This window comes from Symphalangus syndactylus, chromosome 18 (assembly GCF_028878055.3).
Source record: "Symphalangus syndactylus isolate Jambi chromosome 18, NHGRI_mSymSyn1-v2.1_pri, whole genome shotgun sequence".
Lineage (NCBI taxonomy): Eukaryota > Metazoa > Chordata > Mammalia > Primates > Hylobatidae > Symphalangus > Symphalangus syndactylus.
In genome coordinates, this window is record NC_072440.2 from 76,002,731 (window position 1) to 76,030,357 (window position 27,627).

The 27,627-nt window shown below is 39.4% G+C and overlaps 1 protein-coding gene across 13 annotated transcripts in view; it reads right to left on the minus strand.

Annotated features, from left to right (window-relative positions):
• MRTFB (myocardin related transcription factor B) overlaps positions 1 to 25,395 on the minus strand; it is a 194,947-nt gene extending 169,552 nt beyond the window's left edge. For 4 of the 13 annotated variants that reach the window (XM_055254370.2, XM_063623731.1, XM_055254361.2 and 1 more), the window contains exons 1-2: positions 25,337 to 25,395; positions 16,722 to 16,786 (exon numbers count right to left, since the gene is read on the minus strand). The gene's annotated coding sequence lies outside the window, so the exon portion shown is untranslated. Of the gene's footprint in view, positions 1 to 3,516; positions 3,702 to 4,859; positions 5,022 to 16,721; positions 16,787 to 23,115; positions 23,199 to 24,266; positions 24,559 to 25,295 lie in introns of all 13 variants that reach the window. The other 9 variants (XM_055254369.2, XM_063623728.1, XM_055254372.2 and 6 more) reach the window with 7 other exon arrangements.
• Positions 25,396 to 27,627: the final 2,232 nt, after the last annotated feature.

Sequence of the window (27,627 nt, forward strand, 5' to 3'; positions counted from 1 at the left end):
AGGGAAGGATTACAAAGTCATACAAACAAATTTTGGGGGGTGATGAATATGTTCATCATCCTTATTGGGGTGATAGTTTCATGGGTGTACACATGTCAGAACTGATTAAATTGTACACTTTAAGTGTGCAGTGTACTGGATGTCAATTATACCTCAATAAAGCTGTTTACAAAAAGAACAGTTTACATTTTATAATATCCCATTTAAATTGTCCCTTTTTCATTAGCATACTGAAAATCTTTCACTATTGCAAACCAATTGCTCTAACTGCTTCAAATACACCTTTTCCTTTGACCTTTACTCTATATAAACACAACTACAAAAGTAAATTACTACTGGATGGGAAAGTGAACAAACCGGTCTTCCTGGATTGCACAGTGGTCTGTTTATTAGCTTCAAATGAAACCTGAATGTTTAGCTAAACTACCAGAACTGAATGCTTGGTCACTTAATGCTGAAAATATTATAACCACAATCTGCCCTAAAGGAATTCATTAACTCAAATAAACGTTTATTGTACATATACTCTATGTCTGGCATTGTTGTAAGTGCTGGATTTCATGCAGAATGGTCAGTACTGAACTGCAGAGCCACTCTGCATCTTCTCTTAGAATAATTTATAAGGTCATAATCATTACATTTAAATAACACAACTAAAGAAAATCAATGGAAATAGGCTATAGGTAGACTAAAACAATGATTCGTCTAAATACAAAGTTAAGATAATAAATGCTAATGATGACTAAAGAACTGTAGTCCAGGTGCTTAGAATTCTAGAATGAGAGGTATGTCTTGAAACCTAAGTGAATTCAGGACGAATATAAAGAAAACTACTACACACAGCAAGAAGAATGCAGCTTGACAGCTCCAAGAGGTCCTTCTGGCTTGCAAATACCAAAGAATGTAAAAAGCTTAGGAACAGAGACCCAAAATGATTTTTTAAAAAAATACTAGGAAGTTTTAAGTAAATTCTCTAAAGGTTGGTATCAAAGACAACATTCTGTACCATAGCATATTCTTTATTGTCGGTTTTAGAGAATTCTATGCTAACCAGACCAAATACGAAAGTTACATTTTATAGAAGATGTAAGCTTATGAACTTATCACAAATAAAACCCAAAGGTCCACATCTCTTGCCACAATATGTAGGCTATTTTACAGCTACTCGAGGGCATCCATTTGAAAACCTTTTATTATATTTTCTCCCCTGCAGTAGTACTTCTTTTTTAGACTTTTTCTCTAAAAGAATCCAATGAACTCCTACATTGGACATAAAATCAATAAAAATCTCGTTAGAGATAACTGCTGGTGACACATGCTTCAGAATTCCCTAGAAATAGTTATTCCTTTTCTAAATCTCAGGTTGCCGGCCAGGCAGGGTGAATCACACCTGTAATCCAACACTTTGGGAGGCCGAAGCAGGCAGATCACTTGAGATCGGGAGTTGGAGACCAGCTTGGCCAACATGGTAAAACCCTGTCTCTACCTGAAATACAAAAATTAGCTGGGCATGGTGGCACATGCCTGTAATCCCAGCTACTCGGGAGGCTGAGGCAGAATTACTTGAACCCAGGAGGTGGAGGTTGCAGTGGGCCAAGATTGCGCCACTGCACTCCAGCCTGGACGACAGAGCCAGACTCGTCTCAAATAAATAAATTAACTAATTAATTTCAGCTTGCCTCTAAACTGTCATGTTTTTGTTCTCAAAAGAACAATTGTACTAACCAATAAACTTTTAGTACATTTTGCCTGACATGATTCCCTGTCACATGTTCTGAACATATCATACCCAATTTATATCTACATTCGACACTGCTTGTAAGCACTGTTGTAAATGGTGCATTCAGTACAGTCTGTAAATATTCTTATTCCCATAGAGAAGCAATAATCATGAAAACAAAAGATCAAAAAACAAACCACAGTATTCAGTCAGTTTACCTTCTCTTTTTTGTTTTTCAGATTTTGAAAAGTGAAGATGGTTCTGTTTTGGGTAAAATGGTAAGAAAAGTATCCAAAAGCAGAGACATTCAACAGCTGATAGTTAAAATGATGAAATTTGTCCATTTCATTTCCAGTATTTACTTTTAAAATGGTAAAATGATGCCTGATGTAGTTTGAGTTTCACTCAAGTTCAGAACAAAGGTGTGGTTCTCATGACACCTGCACTGCCAATTATTGCCCTTTCTTTTGAAGGAAGATATTGTTCCATGGTTTAACACCTATAGGCAATTTATAATGTGTACTTTTTATGCAGCATCTTCATTCATCCTCAGAACAACTCTATAATGGAGCATTTTACAGGCAGGTAGAGTGTTAACAAGCTTAAGTAACTTGCCCAAGGTCACAAAGCCATTTCCCCATACTAATAGCACAGAGGGCATCTTGAATCCTCTACGAGGGAGTCTCCCAAGCCAGGCCCCAAGTGGAACCACACTTGCCTGATAATGTGGACTCATTTCACCATAAGCACTTGATGTTTAATTATTCTCAGTGTGGTTATTATTCTCTAATTCACTTTAATTTGACTGTATGTCTTAACATGGGAGAGAAACAACGCTGTGGCAGGACTGGATATATCCAACAATTCACCTTCCACGGACTGCCTTTCAGGTAGCCTTTGTTACCACAATCTTACAAAGTCAGGCAAGTTCTCTTTGGTAAGATAAGAACACTATTTTAGACCTATGGGGTGCCCTAACCAGCAGTGCTATTATTATTCCTGGTAACGTTTAAAGTGGCTTTATATATTTAAAATAATTCTGATAGGAAATGTCAGTGTTTATCATACAAGCAAATAATTAGCATAAAGCTGTAACAAAGAGGATAGATAGATGGGTAATTTATCCTTTGTTTCTCCAAAAAAGACTCCACATTCATTAATGACAGCATGGAACAGTGGCTTTTAGAATGATGCTCCTGGAGTGCAGTGGAGCGCCAGCCCCGCTTTCCACTATTCCCTGACCAAAACCCCTATTCTACCTGTATTATATACTGCAGTTTCACGGAAAACACATTAACTAAAGAAATTTACAAACCACATAATTCCCACTCTTTTAGAATTTCTGTACACCATTTTGCTAACTTTGAGATGCAGGGTGAAACTTAGATTTTATTAACAGGAGCAAGAACTAGGTAAATAGCTTCTGCTTTCTCTGTCCATTAGAAAGATTATTCAATAGGGAGCATAAACAAGATTTGTCAGCTACTTAAAACTATAGAAACTACAGATGAAGCACATTAGAAATATCTCATCTGCTTACATATATATGTAAATCTTATAATCAATTATCAAATTCATTGTATCTGCTAGGCAATACTTCAGCCTAAATTCTACCTACATTTAAACAAATGCATTTTAATTGTTTTATACTTTCTATACTCAGACAAATTCTTCCCTTAATTCAACTAAATCTAGACAGAGATTATTTAATGCCCTATTATTTAATGCTCCTTTTTGAATTATATTTATCAGTGATTTAAAAAACTGGAAATTAAACGAGTAGAAATGCTGTATACCTGAAAGCAATCTTGTCATCTTATGTGGTGCAACAGGAGTGAGCCGGACAAGCCCAGAGACAAACTCTGTAAGGGATTCAGGCTTCTTGCATCGGGGCCACATGTTTACCATCATATAAAAGAGCTGCTTCCTCTCTCCCTGACATCTATGCTGGAACTTTTTTCTCCACTTTGAATGACACTACCTTTGAAGAATTAATTAGCAAAGAACAAAGCTGACTACTTCTTAAATAATAGAATCATTTCAGAAAATAGAAAAAGCTATATTATGTTAGATACATTTTAATTATTTTTTCCAGGAGCTGATAAGGGGTGCCTCCAGAAATTAACATTTTAAAAACTTCAGCTCTATAACTGATTTTAGAAGTGATACAATTTGCAGGGGTCTGGGATCCTGGCACAGAAATTTTCCTTGTAATTACTTAACTAAATTATGCAGAACTCAAATCCAGGATTTTGACCTCATCATTAAAATCTAAAATACACTTTCCCAGTCTTTGAGTCACTTTGGTAAAACTCAAAATATACAAAGTCTTAGTATGTTAGATATTTGTTCAAACTTTATCTGAAAGAACAAGCATTAATCTGCAATTCAAATGAAAATCTGTTATTTTTTAAATGATCATAGTATCTATATACCCCTTAGATTAATTTAAAAAGCTGAGATGCTGTAACTCGATTTGAGTTCTTAGAGAGAAATGCTCTACTAAATTACAACTTGCTAAGATACTGACCTGCATTCAGAGCCAAATTTAATGAAAGTTCTTTAGTGAAAAATTAAGTAAATAAATAAAAATGGCTTACATCTCTACTGCAAATTTAAAAAAAGGAATCTAGGCAATATGCAAAAACCCTAAAAATACATGCAGTTTACTATAATATCTTGTCATATGGAAGGGAGGCAGGACAAGAGTGCTTGGCATATAAAAGCAATACAATTGTATTTATGCTTTAAATTGTAAAAAAAAAAAAAAATCCATCTCTCTTAAGTATGAATATAATATTGCTCTTTGTATAAATACAACTGTGCTTTTCTAATATTTACATAATAAAAATTATAGCATATCCAAGCTACCAATGGTTTGGTTTTCCTGACTACAGAGGGAAGACTGAGTTGGAAGCACATTGACTTCAAAAATTAAAGGGTAAAAAAACCAAAGTCAAATTCCATTTCTAGCCTAGTGTTCCAATAGTCATTAAGAGAGAGGAATCAGGAGTCAGATTTCAAGATGCCAAGATATGAAGTCTATAATTCATTTTATTTTTATATAAAAGATGAAACTAAGTTAACATCTGCTATTTAGACTACAAAATTTAAGTCTTGATGTAAGCTGAATTCTTACTTTTAAGGTGAACTTCCAGTCCTTTCCATTCACAAATAGGACTTGATTTATTAAGTTTCCTGCTTTGTATCTCCAGAGTTGATCAAAGCACATTTTCTTAGTACAATCTGTATTGTTCCAAGTGTTTTATAAACATCTCTTGTGAGAGTTTACAGGAGTGATCTGAAATCATATCCAAGGTTTCATCCCATGAGTCAGTTATTCTTAAAAAGGAAATAGAATCTGTCTTTATCACCTTTATTTTCCTATCTATCACAAGTCTAATCATAATCTGTAACAAAATTTAAAAAAAATCATTGGCAGGATTGTCAGCAGATAATTACTGGCATTAAAAACTAAACAGGACAAAAAAGGAAAGAAAAGGCACATTTTCATTACCTGGACATAAAAATCACAGGTCTAGACAACATCTGAAGTTTTATAAAGGTCCTTTCCCCAATAACTTTCAAGAGTTGTCAACCATCTAGCCCTACAACAAAAAGTTCTGATCACCCACCCATCTTTGCAGACTGAGCACCAGCACCAACTCTTCTATAAAGAATTCTCACCCGAAACAGGAGACTGCTCCCTTCCCCCTCCTGGCACCACCACAGTCCTCTGTGGAAGCTTCTAGCATGGCATGTGAGCTCCTGTTTCTTAAAGATAGGGCCACGTCCCCCTCACCTCTGGATCTCCAAGCCCTGCAAAGTGCTCAGTATGTATTAGACACATAAATGTTCTTGGGATGATGTGTGCATTTTGAGCGACGCAGAACAATGAAAGACATCTTTCTGATTTAAAAAACAAAAAGGAAAATGGGTGTAAGGTTAGGAAGTTTGGTTTCCTCACACTAAATGAGCTGAGAATATCTGAAAACACAAAAGATGTTTAATACCTCTTACTCATTGTATAGTTAATAAACTAATTTTGTACAAATTTTTTAAATGGGAGATGTCTAGAAATAAAGTGTAATTTTTTAACTTAAAGAAAATTTCCAACAGAGAGAGAATGGCACAAGCAACCAAAACAAATTGGAAAACTGGACTTCATCAAAATTAAAACACCACTTGCTTCAGAGAACAACATGAAGAAAGTGAAAAGACAATCACAGAATAGCAGAGAAAATTTTACAATTCATATATGTGATAAGCGTGGGGGCGTTTGGGTGTATGTGTGTGTATACAAAATATATAAAGAACTATCACCACTCAATAAAAAGACAGTCCATTTTGAAAATGGGCAAATAATTTGAGTAGGTATTTCTCTAACAAAGATATACAAGTGGCCAAGAAGCACATGAAAAGATGTTCAATATCATTAATGATCAGGGAAATGCAAATCAAAATCATGAGACACCACTTCACACCCATTAGGATGGCTACTATGAAAAACACAATCACGGAAAAGTGTTGCCAAGGACGTGGAGAAACTGGAACCCTCAAATGTTGCTGAGAACGAAAAAGGTGCACCTTCACACGAAAAAGGTGCACCTTCACACAAAAGCAGGTGCACTTTGGAAAACAGTTGGACATTTCCTCAAAAAGTTAAATATAGAGTTACCATATAACCCAGCAATTCCACTCCTAGGTATATACCCAAAAGAAATGAAAACCTGTGTCCACTAGAAAATTTATATGCAAATGTTCACAGCAGTATGATTCATAATAACCAAAAAGTGGAAACCACCACAATGTCCATCCACTGATGAAGAAATAAGCAAAATGTAGTATTATCCATACAATAGAATACTACTCAGCAATAAAAAGGAATGAATTTCTGATACATGCTGCAGCATAGAAAGAAGCCAGACACAAAAGGTCACATATTTTATGATTCCATTTACATGGCATGTCCAGAACAGGTAAATCCACAGAGACAGAAAGTAGATGAGTGGCTTCTAGAGGCGAGAGAGACAGTGGAGAGAATGGAGAGTGGGTATGAGATTTCTTTTTGGGGTGATGGAAGTGTCCTGGAGTTAGTCAGAAGTGATGGGTGTACAATTCTGTGAGAATACTAAAAATCATTGAGTTCTACACTTTAAAAGGGTAAACTTTATGGTATGTGAATTATATCTCAATAAAGCTGTTATTATTTAAAACGGTCAAAGTCATATAGCCACACCTCTGTGCAGAGGCCAGGTTGAATCATTCTACTTGCTACAAGATAACCTGTTGTAAAAACACACAATCTGTTCAAGTGAGGAAATAATTTATTTTTCTACCAATAAATCCCTACAGTGACCAACCATAAAACCAAATCCAAAATAAAAAAGAGGAAAGAACAAAAAAGCATGCAATTTGTAATTTGCTGGCAGGTACAGAATGGAATTAACCAAAGGCTGCACAAAGAAAAATGTTTATTAGAACTGCTTCTCTTTGATTACACAGATTTAATAAGTCAAAGTCCTTTTTGCTCATGAAAAAATGTGCCAGCTTCTTTATTAGCACAGAGCAGGGAAAAACAAGCATTCTCTCCTATAACCAAATTAACATCCCGCAGAAGGTCTGTTTGTACTTGGCAGTCATGAACCTTTCATCTCAGAGTGCTGCTAAATTAAACAAGTCTCTGCTGTATTGAACATGATGAGCCAGACACCCTGGCAGGCTCCTTGGCTTCATGAGTTGATGTTGAAGAGCATTAGAAATAGAGGGTGGTGAAAATAATGCTGGGGGTGCTCATAAAGTAGCATCATCTTCATTCTGTTCAGCATTTCCATGGTCTATGAGGTCAACATTCTAAGAACTTTCGAGCATTCTAACACCACCTTTCCCTGTCCTAGGGAAGAAAGCATAGATTTTGGAGCCAGAGAGATCTGTATTGAAGTCACAGTTTTGTTTTGTTTTTAACCTACTAGCTGCATGCCCAAGTCCTGATTTCACAATCTCACTGAGCCCTTCTACTCTTTAAAACTGAGGTAATTACATCTATCCTCAAAGAACTGTTGTGAAAACAAAACAAGGTAATGTACAAAAAAGACATTGCACAAGGCTCAATGTACATCCCCACCATAAAATTCCTCACTGCTCTCAACTCTTCAAAGAACATGCTCATTTGAGAGTTTATATCACAGTATAAGTAATGGTCACCGGCCATCCTTCTTCTATCCAAGGACATCTAATCAATCAAAAGATCCTACAAAGATTTCGTATTACATAAATTATTCCCCTCCATCCATTTCCACCTCCCATAGACTTGAAGGTAACAAAGCCATGAATAAAGTCTTTTAAATATATTAAATCAGGGCATGGCACAAAGCATTCATTCACCTAAGAAGTATTTAAAAGCACTGAACTGAGAGACACACCAAGAGAAACACTTACTATTAGAGGGAAATGCATATTTTGCAGTGCAATAATTGGCAACCTTTCCATAAAGATTGATGCAATCTGATTGTAATTCCCAAGTGTCAGTAATCAGTTCTTAAGGTAAAAGAAAAAGGAAGTGGGATGGTTTCAAGTACTCCAGAAAAGATGTAGGAGGATATCCTTTCACACTGACAGCAATTAATGTTTGAGTGATAGCTGCTAGAACAATCAGACTGAAGAACTTTGTTACATTAGAGCAGACTGAAATATATTTAAAATAAAACTTACTGAGTTTAACATACACAAACACTTAATCCGCACCTTGAACTAGGTGTCCTCTCTGAGCAAACTGAAGAAGGAAAAGCTTGCATGAAATTCTAATATTTGCCATTGCCTAGCTATGATAAGGGAGGAACTGATGGTTTTCAGCCATATTCCCACATTGGACATCTATTTAAAGAGAGTAGCCTAGACTCTGCAGCAATACAGTCAGACTGCCTTTCCTCAACTCAAGATAAATTTCCAGCATGCCACAACACTAAACAAAGTGCCCAGAGTTAGGAAGGAAGGAAATTTCTCAAGGGGGATAGGACATTCAGAAGTTAAGTACATATACTTAACCTAGAGAGTTTCACTGACTATTGAGCTCATCATGGAACTTATGGCCCAAAGCTACTATTCTCTCCTCCCCTTTCCAAACTCTACTCTTAAGACTTTGAGTTGAGAATACTCTTGGGAGAGACCAATTCAGCTGCAGATACTACAGAAGTAAGCCCTGAGGGTTGGCTTTGCTAGGGATCTATTCTCTGTACTGCATACAAGTACTTCAATTTTTTTTTTCCTAGGGTTAGAGTTTAATACAATTCCATCTGAATATTCTACTGCTACAAATTCTGTATATGAAGACAAAATTTTTCTCCTCTGCCCAACTTTCCAATCAAATGACTACTTCCCCTGCCAGTGTAAACTTTAAGCTTTGTGCCTAAAATAGGAAGAAACTGTTGCAAATGCACAAAATCCAAGTCATTAAAGGTGCTGCAAAAATTCTTAAAACTTTGTTTAAGTACAATGTAAAAATTATTACAAATGCAGCTAAGAGGAGAAATAAATAATAAAGCCTTAATTTTAATTAAGACTTCTGTTTAACTAGTGCTAGTAATTCCTTGCTTTCCAGGAGTATTTTTAGAATCAGGGCTTTAAAGCATGCAATTAAATAAATTAAGTCATCACTAAAATGAAAACTACCGTTTAAGCAAATTCCTGCATTGCCACATAAAAGAGATTGAAGAAACCAGAAATTTGGTTATTTTAGAAAACAAATACAAGATTATACCATTAGCCACAAGAAGATATCAGAGTTTTAAAGTCTAGAAAAACTTCATTAATTTAGACTCTACTATTGAAGACTCAATTATTTCAAGTCTGCCTACATTTAATTTTGGATTATTTATTAAGAAAGGGGATGCTAAACAAATTAAAGTGCAAATAAAAATTGCTAGGGGATTATTTAATCAATTTAAGACGTTATACATGCAAATAACTGCTGCTCAAATACTGATTAAAACTAGCTCGTGAACTCTTTGGAATCCCATATTCCAACAGAAACAAAGTATATGAAAAGAGACGCAAAAACACTACTTAAATCTATTAATTATTCCATCTTCTTTGTTTAGTTTGGCTGTGAAAAATTGGTTAGGAGTCAGAAAGGCTTAAAAGACAGGATACTGGACAAAGATTTATTATACATTCTTCTCAAAGGCTGGCAATCAATTTCTCTCCTATTTTTAATGAAATGCTGAGCCACAATTAAAATATAGCTCAATTTATCTCCATTATAATTAAAAATATATTTTGGGACATTCATTTTAGCTTTGTCTTCAAATAATATAACTATGAAAAACTTTCCCATGTCTATACTATGAAACATAAATATGATTATTTAACAAGATCTAGTATCCTACCTAGTTTAGATACTTACTTTTCCCTTGACAACAACAAAAACACACAAACAAAAAAGCAGCGTTGGAAAATAAATGGGATACAGGCCAATTCAACATTTCAAACAAAATGTCACAAAACGTTATGGTAGCAAGTATTACTATAATTGTCTATGTTTAGATTTAGGTACGTATAAAAATCGCAGATGCTAGTTTTCTTATCCAAATTAAAATTTAGGGCACTTCTCATTTCCATCCTAATTCTAACCATGACAATATTTACCAACCATTCATTCCTTCAAACACAATGTGGGTGTTTGCCATGTGCATGCCAGGTATTGTATTAGGTGCTGGATGTAAACCAGTGAATAAAGTACCAGTTGTACTACTTGTTCCCTATCTTGGTGGTATATGGTCAACAATGTTAACTTGGAGTGAAAAGAAAAGCATCAATATTAAAGTATTAAAGGCAATCTATATTATTAAATGCTGTATTTTCCTTTTTGCTTTTTTTTTCTGAGACGGAGTTTCGCTCTTATTGCCCAGGCTGGAGCGCAGTGACGCGATCTCAGCTCACTGCAACCTCCACCTCCCAGGTTCAAGTGATTCTCCTGCCTCAGCCTCCCAAGTAGCTGGGATTATAGGCGCCTGCCACCACACCTGGCTAATTTTTTGTATTTTTAGTAGAGACAGGGTTCCACCATGTTGGCCAGGCTGGTCTCGAACTCCCGACTTCAGGTGATCCACTCATCTCAGCCTCCCAAAGTGCTGGGATTACAGGCGTGAGCCACCACACCTGGCCAGAAGATGTATGTATTTTCTATCTGAAGAAAAAAAGGTGACTTTTAATTGGCTTTTTTTTCTTTAAGAGATGAGATCATGCTATATTGTCCAGGCTGGTCTCCAACTCCAGGCTCAAATAATCATCTCACCTCACCCTCCTGAGTAGCTGGGATTATAACCATACCTTGCTAATTTTTTCTTATTTTAATTTTAAATATTTCTTGTAGAGACAGGGTCTCACTATATTGCCTACGCTGGTTCTCTGATTTTCTTGTTTGAAATAGCTCCTGATAGTTAATTGGCTTTTTATTAAGTTAAAGAACAAACCATAGGTCAATGACAAAGTTGGTATATGCTTCATATGAAACCTTCCTCATGTAAATCTTATTTGATTAAAATAAAATCTAAGGCAAATATAAAATTAAAGATCACACTCATATCAGAAACTGTTAAAATCCTTTAGACAGAAGAGATTCAACATCAGTAAACATAGGTTTACATATGAATGCAGAGTCACATAATCCACATAACTCAATAAAATCATCACCCAAGTTTGTAAGTCATATTCTATATGCTATTCCACAGTTGATATCTATGTTTGAGGCATGTTAAGAAATTAGTCTCTAAAGCTTCTTTATTTATCTTTTTAATTTTTTTCAAGACAGGGTCTCACTCTGTCGCCCAGGCTGGAATGCAGTGGCATGATCTTGGCTCACTGCGACCTCCATGTCCTAGCCTCAAGTGATCCTCCTGCCTCAGCCTCCTGAACACCTGGGACTACAGGCGTGACCCACCATGCCCAGTTAATTTTGCATTTTTTGCAGAGATGGGATTTCACTATGTTATTGTGCAGGCCAGTCTTGAACTCCTGAGCTCAAGCGGTCCACCTGCCTTAGCCTCCCAAAATGCTGGGATTACAGTTGTGAGATACCGTGCCTAGCCTTAAAGCTTCTTGAAACTGCACTATAAGTGAATAAAAAACAAAGGGAGAGTTCTCTATGGAGGAAAACTTTCAGTATTCGAAATAGTAACAGTCAGTTGATCTACGGTTTAAAAATATTTATGAGTTAATGAAGGCAATAGACTGAAAAACAAAGAACTCAACATACTTCAACACTCTCATCACATTTAAAGTCCAAGAGTATTTCATCTATGCATGAGAACCAGAGGTATCTTCTCAGTAAGAAAACTCTTCACGTTAGTAAGAATATCAAATTGGAGGTCTTTGAAAACCTAAAAGGTATATTCCAATTAGAAACCTTGCTATCTCAAAAAAATACTATTTTTTGTCTCCTATTGGATTGCCAAAGATTAAAAAGATTAACAGGTTACATACAAAAGAAGGTGGTGCAAGATGGCAGAACAAGACTCTCCGGTATTCGTCCCAGGGCAGAAACATCAATTTGAACAACTATCCATCCCTGAAAACACCTTCACAAGAGCTATGAGAAACAGGCGAGAGATTACAGTACCTGGTTGTAGCACAAAAATTTTAAAAGACACACTGAAGGTGGTAGAAAGGTTAGTTTTACGTTACCCGCGTCTCCCACCCCCCAACCCTAGGCAGCATAGCATGGAGAGAGATACCATCAGATGAGGGAAAGAGAGGGAAGTAAGCATAGGACTTTGCCTTGAACCCTAACACCAGGCCCAACACAATAAAACCCAGTACCCAGAAGACCTCCATGGCCCCTGACTCTAGGCCAGTACCCAGGGACTGTGCCTTCAGACCTGTCCTGGAGCCAGGTGGAAGCCTGCATCCCCTATGAGGCAGACTCCATTTCCAGTCCACATCACTGCCAGCCAACTACAGCAGGCTTGGGCTTCTGATACCCTCAGTGGCTTCAGGAGTCAGGCATCCAATTAGGAAAGGAAGAAGTAAAATTGCTCCTGTTTGCAGATGGCATGACCTTATATATAGACAACCCGAAAGATTCCGCCAAAAAAACTGTTGGAACTAATAAATGAATTCAATAAAGTTGCAGGATACAAAATCAACATACAAAAATCAGTAATACTTCTATATACTAACAAACTATCTGAAAAAAAAAATCAAGAAAACAATCCTATTTACAACAGTTACCAAAAAATAAAATACTTAGGAATAAATTGAACCAAGGAGGTAAAAGATTTCTACACTGAAAACTATAAAACGTCAGTGAAAGAAATTGAAGACACAAATAAATGGAAAGAAATCCCATGCTCATGGATCAAAAGAATACTTTTAAAATACCCATACTATCCAAAGTGTACTACTGATTAAATGCAATCCTTATCAAAATACCAATAACATTCTTCACAGAAACAGAAAAAAAATCCTGAAGTTTATATGGAACTACCAAAGGATATGAACAGCCAAAGCAATCTTGTCATTTTATTTACTTTATTTTATTTATATATTATTATTTTATTAAGACAGTCTTGTTCCGTTGCCCAGGATGGAGTGCAGTGGTACGATCATACAGCTCACTGCAACCTCGAACTCCTGGCTCAAGCAATCCTTCCACCTTAGCCTCCTGAGTAACTGGAACTACAGGTACAAATGACCACACCTGGCTAATTTTTATTTTTTTGCAGAAACAGGGTCTCACTTTGTCGCCCAGCTGGTCCTGAACTTCTGGTTTTCAAACTATCCTCCCACCTTGGTCTCCCAAAGTGCTGGGATTTGAGCCACTGCACCCAGCCACAATCTTGAATAAAATAAAAAAGTAGGAGATATCACACTACTTGGTTTCAAATTGTACTATGAAGTTATAGTAACCAAACAGCATGGTACTAGCTTAAAATACAGACACACAGATGAATGCAACAGAATAAAGAACCCAGAAATAAATCTATGCACTTACAGTCAACTGATTTTTGACAAAGGTGCCAAGAATAAACAATGGGGAAAGGACAGTCTCTTCTAAATGGTGTTGGCAAAACTGGATACCCACATGCAGGAGAATGATATCAGACCCTTATTTCACACCATATACAAAAATCAACTCAAAATGTATTAAAGACTTAAATGTAAGATGTGAAACCATAAAGCTCCTAGGAGAAAACATAGAGGAAAAGTTCCATGACATTGGTCTGGACAATGATTTTTAGATATGAACCCCAAAGCACAGGCAATAAAAGCACAAACTGACAAATGGGATTATACCAAATTAATAAGCTTCTGCATAGCAAAGAAAGCAATCAACAGTGAAGAAACTTCCTGAAGAATGGGAGAAAATATCTGCAAACTATACATTTGGTAAGAGGTTAACATCCAAAATATGTAAGAAACTCAACTCAATAGCAGGAAAAAAATCCAATTAAAAAACGGACAAAGGTGGTGGCTCACACCTATAATCCCAGCACTTTGGGAAGCCGAGGCAGGTGGACTGCTTGAGCCCAGAGTCTGAGACCAGCCTGGGCAACGTGGCAAGACACTGTGTACACAAAAAATACAAAAAATTTGGCAGAGTGTGGTGGCATGTGCCTGTGGTCCCAGCTACTAGGGAGGCTGAGGTGGGAGGATCACTTGAGCCTAGAAGGTCAAGGCTGCAGTGAGCCATGATTGCACCACTGCACTCTAGCCTGGTAGACATTTCTCAAAAGAAGCATACAAATGGCCGGGTGCGGTGGCTTATGCCTGAATCCCAGCACTTTGGGAGGCCAAGGCAGGTGGATCATCGGAGGTCAGGAGTTCAAGACGAGCCTGGCCAACACAGTGAAACCCCGTCTCTACTAAAAATACAAAAATTAGCCGGGCATGATGGCGGATGCCTGTAATCCCAGCTACTTGTGAGGCTAAGGCAGGAGAATCACTTGAATCCGGGAGGCGGAGGTTGCAGTGAGACAAGATCGCAGCACTGCATTCCAGCCTTCATGACAAGAGTGAAACTCCGTCTCAAAAAATAAAATAAAATAAAATAAAATAAAAAGCAGCATACAAATAGCCAGCAAATACATGAAAAAGTGTTAAACTGCACTAATAAATGCAAGTTAAAACCACAGTGAGATATCACCTCACTCCTGTTGGAATGGCTATCAAAAAGATAAAAGGTAACAAATGCTGGCAAAAATGTAGAGACAAAGAAACCCTTGAACACGGTTGGGAGAAATGTAAATTGTTGCCATTATGGAAAATAGTGTGGAGGTTTCTGAAATAAATTAAAAATGAAACGACCATATGATCCAGCAATCCCACTACTGGGTATTTATGCAAAGGAAATGAAATCAGTATGTCAAAGAGATAATCTGCACTCTCACGTTTATTGCAGCACTATTCACAATAGCCAAGATACAGAAGCAACTTCAGTGTCCATCAACAGATGAATGGATAACGAAAATGTGGTATATATACACAATGGAGTACTATTCAACTATCAAAAAGGAAATCCTGTCATTTGTGACAATATGGATGAACCTGGAGAACATCACCTTAAGTGAAATAAGCCTGATACAGAAAGACAAATACTATATGTTCTTAGTCATATAAGGAATCTGAAAAAGTTGATCTCATACAAGAAGAGAGCAGAATAATGGTTACTAGAGGCGTTAGAAGGTCGGGGGCAGGTGGGGGTGGTGGTGTGGACATGTTAGTCAAAGAATACGAAATTCCAGTTAGATAGAAGGAATAATTCAAAGAGATCTATTGTACAGCATGGTGACTACTGTTAATTATGATATACTGTATTCTTCCAAAAATAAAGTAAATACAAAGAGAGTAAATGTTCAATGTTCTCACCACAAAAATGGTAACTATGTGAGGTAATGCATAATTAGCTAGATTGAAACATTCCACAATCTATATACATACTTCAAAACATGTGGTACACAATACATACATACAATTTTATTTGTCTATTTAAAATAAATAAATAAATAAATTTGGAAAAAAGTTACATACACGTAAACATTAACAAAACTCTGTATGGGCAAGGATATGGAAAGCAGGACTCTTGTGGATTCTGAGGGGGCTTATAAACTGGTAGTCTCTTTAGAGGACAGGTTAGCCATGTCTCAACATTTTAAATGTGTATAATCTCTGACCCAGCAGTTACACATTTAAGAAAAGAAATGAACAAGTATATAATGATATAAGCAGAGGGTTGATCAATACATCAACAAGGGAAAACCAGAAACAATCTAAAAGGTCATCAAAGGCATAAAGTATGGTGCCTCTAAAAGATGGAACATTAAGCAGCCAGTAAAATGATCATGTAGGATTATGCGTATCTTTTCCAATTCCTGCACAGAGATGTACAAAACATATTTTTCCATTAAAAAAGACCACTATATACAGGCAAACCAATTTATTTAAAATTTTGTATATAAATTCTTCTATATCCATAGATAGATTTCTAAAAGTATGTTCACCAAAATATTAATACCAGTCATTTCTTGGTGGTAGAAGTTGGATGCTAACTTCTGTCATTATGTTGTTTTATATTGACAGAAATTTTTTTCATCATTATAGTAAAAAAAACCAAAATTTTAAGTGTTCGTATCTCACCAAAAGTAGCTTAAAATTCTTTCAACTCCCTATTTTAAGAAAAAAGTATTCACTGAATGTTGCAAGTATATATAACCACCAAATAGCTATGGGTTTCTACTTGCTAGATTTCCTTCTTAGTACCATGCTTTAAAACCATCAGAAAACAGGAAAATAAAGATTAGATTCGAAGAGGTCGAGAACGTCAAATGAACTTATTCGAACAGCCCACATTCCTGGCATCTACCTTAAGAACTTTAGGTTTTATGAACTTAACCACTCCTAAAACAATCTCCCTGTTAGACCTCAAGAAAGCAGGCTGTGAGAGGAAGTAAAAAAAATTTAAAAATTACAGTTTCTTTGTTAAAAAAAAAATTATAAAAAAACTTACCTCGGTAAGAATATTTAATTATTTTCCTGTCTTACATTCTCTTTCTTAGCACCTTTATTGTGAATCTGAAAAAAAAAAAAGGCAAAAATTACTTTTTGTTGAGCACCTACTATATGCCAGATAAGGTTGTGTCTCTTAGAGAATGTGAAGTCTAAGATAAACTGGAAATAACAAAATAGAAGTTATTAAAATGGAATGGTCAGGAAGGAAAGTAAAAATTTGAAAATGTAACTAAAACTTTTCCTAAATTGTTCAAGAACCTATACACGACTGTATTCAAAGAACTGTATTTAACAAACAAGCTTGGAGAACTGCAGCAGGCTAAGAGTTGGGGTGCTAGGCTCAGAGCATCTGCATTAGAATCCCAGTTCTACCACTTTCTACCTGTGTGATCTGGGGTAAGTAACTTCTCTGTGTGCCTGTTTTCCCATATGTGTAACAACAGCACCCAATTCTTAGGACTGCTGAGGATTATATGAAATAATCCACATCGGGGACTCTAAAGCAGTTCCTGAAATATGTGTTCAATAAATACAATTTTTTTTTTTTTTTTTTGAGACAGAGTCTCGCTGTCGCCCAGGCTGGAGTGCAGTGGCGCGATCTCGGCTCACTGCAAGCTCCGCCTCCCGAGTTCACGCCATTCTCCTGCCTCAGCCTCCCGAGTAGCTGGGACTACAGGCGCCCGCCACCGTGCCCAGCTAATTTTTTGTATTTTTAGTAGAGACGGGGTTTCACTGTGGTCTCGATCTCCTGACCTCGTGATCCACCCGCCTCGGCCTCCCAAAGCGCTGGTATTACAGGTGTGAGCCACCGCGCCCGGCCAATAAATACTATTTTTATTATAATGTTATGATATAATAATAAATCTGCCTCTCACCATCTCCACCACCAGCATTATTTATGATGATAATTATTATTAATTGGCTGGGCACAGTGGCATACACCAGTAATCGCGGGCTTGGTGAGGCCAAGATGGGCAACTCGCTTGAGCCCTGAAGTTTGAGACCAGCCTGGGGCAACATAGTAATACCATCTCTCTTAAAAAAAAAAAAAAAAAAAATTGCCAGGAGTGGTGGTGCCCCTGTAGTCCCAGCTGCTCGGGAGGCTGAGGTAAGATGATTGATTGAGCCTAGGAGTTCAAGGCTGCAGTAAGCCATAATTGTGCCACTGCCCGTGTCATGTACTCCAGCCTGCATGAGAGAGACCCCGTCCCTAAAAAAGAGGGAGAGGGGTGGGCATAAGCTTTGTATTCCAGGGGCTTACAGTGTCCTGAGTGAAATTAAGAGCTACCTAGACACTAATATAAAGCAAAAGAAAGATCAAAGTCAATTATCATTCATTTAACAAACATCTGAATGTCCAGTCTTTGCCAGTATTTTGCTGGGTGCAGGGCATTACTTGGCATGCAGGATGAACACAGTTTCTCTCCTTACAGAGTTTACAGTTCATCAAGGCTTAAGCTGCATGACAGACAAGCTACATGCAGAGACAGATACTGTTTTTGACTGGGTGGGGGACAGTAACAGATCTGAACTGGCAGAACTAGGTAGCACTATATTCTGGGTCGGAGGAATGGGGTTCCAGGAAACACAGGGCCTCTAGGAAACATAAGCAGCACCATTGTTAGGGTACATCCAAGAGAGACTAAGGCAGCAAGGCTAGAAGCAGGAGGAGGCCTTGAACGCCAGGCTGACTTTGTTCTCTGGTTTTCAGGTACATTAATTGTCCTGCTAAAACTGAACAAGAGCTTAGTTTTAACTTGGATTCTAATGTCTTGTAACTTTTTCTTTATGGGTCCTTTCTTTTTTTCTTTTTTGAAAGTGAGAAGGGTAACAGTGGGAAAAAAATGAGGGAATGGCAATCTCAGCCCATGTTGGCAACAAAGGTGGGAGTGGACCAAGGGCACTAAGCGATGAGTTTCACACGTTTTCTCTTTTAATCCCTCCAGCATTCTTTTTTTTTTTTTTTTTTTTTTTGAGACGGAGTCTCGCTCTGTCGCCCAGGCTGGATGGCAGTGGCGCAATCTCGGCTCACTGCAAGCTCCGCTTCCTGGGTTCATGCCATTCTCCTGCCTCAGCCTCTCAGAGTAGCTGGGACTACAGGCGCCTGCCACCATGTCCGGCTAATTTTTTTGTATTTTTAGTAGAGACGGGGTTTCACCGTGGTCTCGATCTCCTGACCTCGTGATCCGCCCGTCTCGGCCTCCCAAAGTGCTGGGATTACAAGCGTGAGCCACCGCGCCCGGCCAATCCCTCCAGCATTCTTACAGACATTATTGCTCCTTTTACAGATTAGGAAACTGAGGCTCAGAGAAGTCAAATAGATTTTAAGTTCATAAACTTAACATGATCTTGATTCTTTAAAAGTGTTTTCTGGAACTAGACAAAACGATTCTAAAGTTCACATGGAAAAATAAACAAGCACGAATTGCCAAAAAAAAAAAAAAAGAGCAACAAGGGGAAACCAGTTTTAAAAGATATTAAAACATTTTATAAAACCAATGTAGTACTGGTATATGAATAGAAAGACTAATGTCATAGAATAGAAAGTGCAGAGATGTATCCCCAATACATCCAGAAACTCACACCACCATCAACTGGATTCAGAGACAAAAACGGAAACAAATGGGTAAAGATAACTGGTGGCCACATGGAAAAAGGAAAAGTTGAATTATATATCACTCTGAACACCAGAATAAATCCTAAATGGATCAGAGATTTAAGTGTTAAAATGAAACCATAAAAGCACTAAAAGAAAACATGAGCAAATTCCAGAAATTGTGGAGGCCTTTGACGTAAAATCCAGATACCGTAAGAGATTAATGTTAAGTACATAAAATGTAAAGAAAGCCATATTTAAGCCTTCTTTACACCAAAACACATGAAAGTCATTTTTAAAAACAAGTGACAAGTTGAGGGAAACTGCAACCTCACAAAGGGCTAATCTCTCTAATTTATACACTTACAGAAATTAGTTAAGAAAAAGCAATCCAAAAGAAAAATGTGCAAAGGGCATGAACAGATAGCTCACAGAAAAAGGAATACAAATAGCCTTTAGGCACATGAAAAGATGCTCAGCCCGATTCATAATGAAAGCAATGCATATTAAAACTACATGGAGTTATCATTTTTCATCTACGAGACTGACCCAAATCCAAAGGTTAACTGTTGGAGAGGTTATGGAGAAATAAGGAGTCTCATACATTACTTATGCAAGTTCAAAATAGTGCCGCTCTGGAGGAAGAAAGTATTTATACCAATTATAAATGCACTGCCCACTGACCAGCAATCCCACTTCTAGGAATGTATCCCACAGATAATGCCTGCAAATATACAAAATAATATGTGCATAAGATTATTCAGCACAGCGTCATCTGTGAGTCTCAGACTGGAAACAACTCAAATATTGATCACTGGAGGCTAAACAGCTAAACAATGTATATTTTACAGTTGTTTAGAAAAATGTTTTCTGGGCCAGGTGCAGTGGCTCATGCCTGTAAATCCCAGCACTTTGGGAGGCCGATGCAGGTGGATAACCTGAGGTCAGGAGTTTGAGACCAGCCTGGCCAACGTGGAGAAACGCCATCTCTACTAAAAATACAAAAATTATCCGGGCCTGGTGGCACGTGCACCTGTAGTCCCAAGCTACTTGGGAGGCTGAGGCAGGAGAATCGCTTGAACCTGAGAGATGGAGGTTACAGTGAGCTGAGATGGTGCCACTGCACTCCAGCCTGGGCAACAGAGCAAGATTCTGTCTCAAAAAAAAGAAAAAATAGTGTAGAAAAATGTTTCTTATATACTAATATGAAGATATGTCAAGATAATATTAACTTTAAAAAAAAAAAAGGAGCAGAATATTCACATAGTATGTATATTTTATATAAAAAGTATATATAGCATATTAGTATTTGCTTGTATCTGTATCTATACAAAAAAAAAGACGTCTATAGGAAACAAATGAAAGGTTATTTATGGACAGAATCAAGACAATTGGAATTTAGATTTCTCAAAATATGCCTTGTGTCATTTTAATTTTTGAACCACATGAACATTTTATCTACACAAAAAGAATTTTTAAATGTTAAAAGCACCCGCAAAAAGAAGCAAAAGAGAACCACCTATAAACCAGAGTCTAAGTTTTCTCTGAAATTGGTGACAAGCAGTTTTAGTGTGGCCATCACCATAAATTATAAGACAAGGTGCTTTTGTTTCCTCCAAACGAGCCAAAGTATATGATTATAATAATCTATTTTAAAAAGCTGGGGTGCGGAATTAGGAGAGAGAACAGAAAAAGGTGAAAAGAGAAGGAGCTCTACTCTAATGGTTCTCAAACTATGGGCCTTGGACCAGCAGCATCAGCATCACCTGATAATTTGTTAACAATGTAAATTCTATGGGCCCAGCCCAGACCTACTGAATCAGAGAGAGACCCTGGAGGAGGAGGCTAGGAATCCTTTTAATATACACTCAAGTTTGACAGCCACAGATATGGTCTTGTGATTTTTATATGTTCATATGCATTGCCCAGGAAGGGATCTTTTAAAATGCAAATTCTGGTCCAGTTGGTCTGGAGTGGAGCTCAGAGTCTACATTTCAAACAAGCTCCAGGATGCTGCTGATGTGCTGATGGTGTGGGGACCACACTTTAAGACACAAAGCCCAAGTCCACCTGAGGAAGAAGGTACACAAAGGGTCTCCACGTGATTGAGTTTGCTGTGAAAGCTGCACTCAATATTAGACAGAAAAAGTCCTTACACAGGTTTCCTAGCTAAGGTATACCATGGAACTAGCTTCCCATATAAACTGTGTACTTCACACAGAGTAAGTATGTTTTCAAATATATTTCTTAAATAACAATAACAACTATGATTCACTGAGATCCAATTTAAGGATGCCCCATTTGAGAAAACTTTCATTTATAAGTGGATCTTCCAGAATGGAAACAAACACAAAACACAAAAAACCATATTCATACAACTGTCTGGTTATATTATCTGATTAACTTTACCTCAAACACACTAACCACACCATCTGCTCTTCGTGAAAATTCACCAGGCAGTTTGTTTCCTTTTAAACATTTTCCAAAAAATGATTCTTATATTTACGAACATTGATTCTCCATTTGTTTTACATGAAGGGAAAATCTCTACAGGAATCTTCTTAGTAAAGAATTCTAGTTTAAATGGAAGCGTCTAGAAATGTTGTGTGTCTTCATTTTGCAAGTCACCCTTTGAATCAAGTTTTTGGTGTTAAACATTAAGCATTGTTTCATATTCCCTATTCATGTAGTAAAATTATGTAATAATTTTTACATATTCCCTATTTCATTGACTCTAAGATGCCATCAATTTCAAGACATATTTCTATTTAATGTCCTACTAAGAAAGAAGTTGCCAACCACATGCTAATTTTAAGATGTCATTCTATCTCACATATGCATCTTAAAAATCAATAAAACACCTTAATTACAAATCAGAGATATGTGCACAGTATTCATTTTCTAGTTAACATTTGTGTCTCTCAAATGTAAAACTTCATAAAAGCATGAACTTTTGTCCATTCAACAATCTATCCCCTATGCCTAGAACAATGGAACATTTTCAATCAACATCTTTTACATATGGGTGAATATTTTTTAAAGTCCTGATTTTAAAAACCAGTAATGACCTCTTTTACCCTGGAACAAGATACTGCTTGTTCAAATTAATATAAATTCATTACTCTCAATTTGGATAAATTTCTATCTCCAAAGTGTTCAATGTCTCTAACTCTAGATAATTTAAAGTATAGCCTTCTGTTTTGACAAGTCATTACCTACATGTCTGTTTCCATAGCACTTTACAAACGTAACACGCAACTAATAATAAACACCTTACATCAAGAAGCAACTCATCTATTCAACAAAAAAAAAGCCAAATAAACAATTTTTAAAACAAGAGTTAAATGTATAATGTTACAATGTAGGTAACATTGTAACATATATAAATTTTATATGTAGGTAACATATAAATGGTCTGAGCTGAACTTCCTTAACTCGATTTGCGTTTTCCCCTATGCAGCAAGACTAGCAGAGTTTGAAATGAAAAGACAATTTCTAACAAATCACACCATGAGGACTACTGGCATATGTGATTACAGGTAATTTTAAGTTTTACCTTTGAATACATCTGCATTTTCCAAATTCTCTAATACAGATATTAGTAAGCAGAAGAAGCTATTTAAAAGGTGATTACACTAGTTTAGATTATACTTAACTAATACTTATTTCTACACATTATTGCTATTGCTTCCCAACTCCATTCTAACCTCAATCTGCTACTTGATTCAAGTGTTTAGTTGTCAACATTTCCATTAAACACAGCCAATCTTTCAGACAGAGGGACATAGGTACTAACCTGACCTCCCATCTGAGATTCTAGAATAATCAATGAAAGTGGCACTAACCAAAAGCATGCCTTTTTTTGTACGTCAGACACTTCTGAAAGAAAAAACAAAACAAAACAAAACTCTCAGCAAAAACTGTCAAATTTCCTTTTATAATTCCTATTATAATTGACTAGATAACACTGATGTTTGGAGTGGTTCTCCAAAGAGCTGGAACTGCCCCCAAGGAACATTTTTAGTTATCAAAGAGACTGGGGGACACCGCTGGCATTTAGGGTTTGGGGGGCCTGGATCTAAAAGACTTCACACAACACATAGGTGGGACAGATCTGTATAATCAAGATTCACCTGGTACGAGAGTCTTTCAAATGAACGGGCAGATTAAGCCCACTATAAACTGGCATTACTTTACAATATTTAAAAGTTTTTACAAGAAATTGCAGGGAAACTCCAGTAACGTAGGAGAAAGTAGCAAGGGAAGCTTAAATAGAGTAAGGGAAAACTGTCTAAACATTAGCGATCGTTTCCTCACACCACACACCGTTAACATACAATTGTAATATCAGAATACTGAGCATATACAAGCAAGTGAGATACTGACATTGAACCCAAAATTTTCAACTTTGTTAATATTTTATTAATTATTACCAATGGTAATTGTTAGGAAGCCAGTATTGTCCCTTCGAGTGTGTGACACAAAAAAAATTCTACAATATAGTTTAAAAATACGGATCTGTGGAGGGCTTATGCTAATATTTACGTGTTGATTGAGACAGTCTGTTATTTGTCTTGCCATGTTATCCCTGGTTCAATCTACGTCGTTTCTCTCTTTAATTTGCAAGAAACAGGTTATCCCAATCTAGGTGTTTTTCCCCCCAACCTCCGTCTGTATCTCTGCTCTTTCGTTGAAGTAGTGGCCTCACTCTACTGTAGCCCAGGCTGGAGTGCAGTGGTGCAATCACAGCTCACTGCAGCCTTTAACTCCTGGGCTCAAGAGATCCCCTCACCTCAGCCTCCCAACCAGCTGAGACTACAGATGTGCGTCACCACACCACGCTAATTTTTTCTTTTTTTGTTGTACAGATGGGATCTCGCTATATTGCCCAGGCTTGCTCTTGTTTGAAATAGCTCCTTCTAATTTTTTTAACCAATACAAACGTACTCATTAGAAGCTGGCACAAGCACCCCAGTATATACTGTCTTCCAGCACAAGGGTATGTCCTAGATGTGAATGGTACAGCAACATCTGTCATATACTGTTCTCTATTTCGCCCTTACGCTTCAACCAAACCATCATACTGCTTTTCAATGACGTGTGTAGAGAGGTTACATTGTTTATGAATTTCACTTCAGGGTAGTAAAGCGGGCTTCATACATGTTTGCTGCAAAGGGGAAGAAGGGACCTTGATTCTGACGAGGTTGAGAACCACTGTTCCCAAGAGTGGAATCGCGTGCTGAAACAAAAATCGAACTTTTAGAGAAGTGTTTCCTTTGCCTAAGGCAAGCCCTGGGCTCCAATATTCCACTTCACTGGGCCTGACACCCCACCACCAACACACGCCCGCTGCTCTCAGCCCACCTCTGCTTCCAAGCAGGGCCAAACAATGGTTCTTGACCACTTGGGGATCGGGGACCCTTTTAGGAACGAGACAAAAGCCCTGGAAAAACTCTCTCCCAAGAAACCCATACAGGAAGCTGCATCCAATTTCAGGGCGCTCCCAGACACCCCCTCTGCAGCCCCGTCGGGACCCCAGGAGAAAAGGGCTGAGGGGAGTGGGAGGTGGGAAGAGGAAGGCGGCGCCGGGGTCCCGGTCCCCTCCCACCGCCTCCTCGCAGTGTGGCTTTGGCCCGGGCGCTCCACCTCTCTGTGCAGCCCCAGCGTGCAAGCGCGCAACTTAAGTGCCCGGTACACAGCAGAGGCTCAATAGACGCCGCTGCCACTGTCAGCGGGGCCAACCCCGAAGTCGAGAGGGACACTGAGGCGGCCCCGGGGTCGCGCCTGGGCGCGAGAACCGGTTGAAGGAGGCACCGGCCCGCGGCCCCGGCCGCCCCGCCCCGCGCGAGTCCCGGTGACGGCGCGGACCAAGCGGCGCCGCAGCTGCTGCGGGGACGAACAGGGACGGCCACCTGGGACGCGGGACGTTCACCGGGCCCGCAGCCCCACCCAGCCCTCGGTCTCGGCCGCTCTCACCCGGCCTCAGCCCCCAACGGCCGCCACTGCCCGCCGCTCACCTCCCCGGCCGCCGCCGCTGCCGCTCCCGCCGCCGCCGCGCGATCTCGCGAGACTTCGCTCCCCTCGGCACTCCCCCTCCCTCCCTGCGGCGCGCGCGGACCCCAGGCTGGAAGCGGCTCGGCGCGCTCCCCGGACGCTGCCCACCCCGCCTCAAGGGTCAAGCCTGACCGCTCTTGCTGTTCGCCCCCGACTCCGTCCCTGCGTGCAGTCCGCCCACTCCCGTGACGGGGAAGGGTTAAAGCCCAGGTGCGAGGCGGCCGCCTCCTTCTCACCTGGCCGGCCGGGTGCGCATGCGCATGCGCGTGTCCGGGGCTCGGCCCTGAGCCTCTGCAAAGGCTTGGACGGCGGCGACAAAGGTGACCGCTGCCACCCGTCCTGAGTGCTCGCTGCGCACCGAGCACTTAACAGCCCCCTTCGGTCCTCACACTACCCCCCAAAGTGGGTATTACCAGCCTCCCCATTCTAGAGAGTGGAAAAATGGAGGCCTGGCAAGCAAAGTACAGTAACGGCTCCATGTCACACAGCCAGGAATTGGCTGAGCCGGTGTTGGGATCTGGGGTTGTCTGATGCCCAGCCCTAAACCCATTTCTGCACCTCAGTGACAGCCCCCAGGCCCTGTCCCTCTTTCCGCTCAAGGCTCAAGGCGCTGCCTCTCAGCCCCAGTCTTCATTCTCTCCCAACATTGACCAAGGTGAGAGGAGGAGCTCCTGGGAAGTCATTTGCTACAATCTCTCTGTTTTCAATGGAGCTGGCGACAGTAAAGTGCTTCTCCCTCACTGCACAAACTTCCCAAGGCCTGTGAAGCCCCTGTGCCAGCCCCTGTGCAAGCTCTGAAGACTGTGTGACTATTTTTATTCGGTTCTGTCTCCTCCTTAGACTGGTGGCGTTTAGCTGGTACAGAGCATGATGGAGTGGCACACAGGACAGAGAATCGGAATGTACATGATGTTAGCACACGGAAGAGTGTGACTTCTTCCCAGGAGTCTTAAATGTAGTAATAATTGTTTTTAAATAGGAGGGGCTAACATTTATTGCGGGCATATCAAGGTCATACCAATCTTCTTGCGATCCTGGAGGTGGAGAAAGTAGCCTGTTTCCATTGTGAGACAGGATTTGAACCTGTGTCTGAGTCCGGAGCCCAGCACTACCTTGTAGGAAGGCCCTGTTCTGCAAGCAAGCGAGCATGAGCTAGCTCATCTGGGCCGGCTGCTGTAAGATCAGGAGCTCTGGAGGTTCTAGGTAGCCTTCCACCTGCAACAGGGTCTGCATGGGCTTACCCAACCCACCTGATAATCACATCAATGTCAGCAAGTGCTGGCCTGCCCATGCTCCAAACCTGTCCACTCTCCCCGGAAACAATTGCTGTGTACAGGCCAGAGCATGTGGGTGCGCTTGCATGTTTCAACCTCACTCAACTCACCAGATGGAGGAAGTGGGTGAAGAAGGAAAATCACACGTGCTGGGCAGCTGCAAAGTGCTGAGCCCTGCTCCAGATGCTGTCTATTTATTAATTTATTTAGCCCTCCCAACAACCGCGTATTAGGGTTCTCCAGAGAAATACAACTTCTAGGTTATAGATATAGATGTAGGCTGGGCACGGTTGCTCATTCCTGTAATCCCGGCACCTTAGGAGGTCCACTCAGGAGGATCGCTTGAGCCTAGGAGTTTGAGACCAGCCTGGGTAACATAGTGAGACCCCGTCTCTACAAAAAATAAAAAGAAATGGGCATGGTGGCACATGCCTGGAGTTCCAGTTACTCTGGATGCTGATGTGAGAGGATCTCTTGAGCCCAGGAGTTCGAGGCTGCAGTGAGCTCTGACTGTGCCACTGCCCTCCAGTCCGGACAACAGAGTGAGAACCTGTCTCTAAAAAAGAAAAAAACTATATAGATTTATAAGAGGGGATGTATGATGGAAGCTGAGAAGTCCTACGATGTGCCATCTCCAAACTGGAAAGCCAGGGAAACTGGTGACATAGCTCAGTCGCAGTCTTGGCCTGAGAACCAGGGAATCTGATGGTGTAACTCTCAGTTCGAGGCTACAGGCCTGAGAACTTGGGAGCCACTGGAGCAAGTCCTAGAGTCCAAAGCTGGAGAAACTGGGCTGGGCGCAGTGGCTCACGCCTGTAATCCCAGCACTTTGGGAGGCTGACGCAGGTGGATCACCTGAGGTCAGGAGTTCAAGACCAGCCTGGCCAACATGGTGAAACCCTGTTCTCCACTACAAATACAAAAATTAGCCAGGTGTGGTGATGGGTGCCTGTAATCCCAGCTACTCGGGAGGCTGAGGC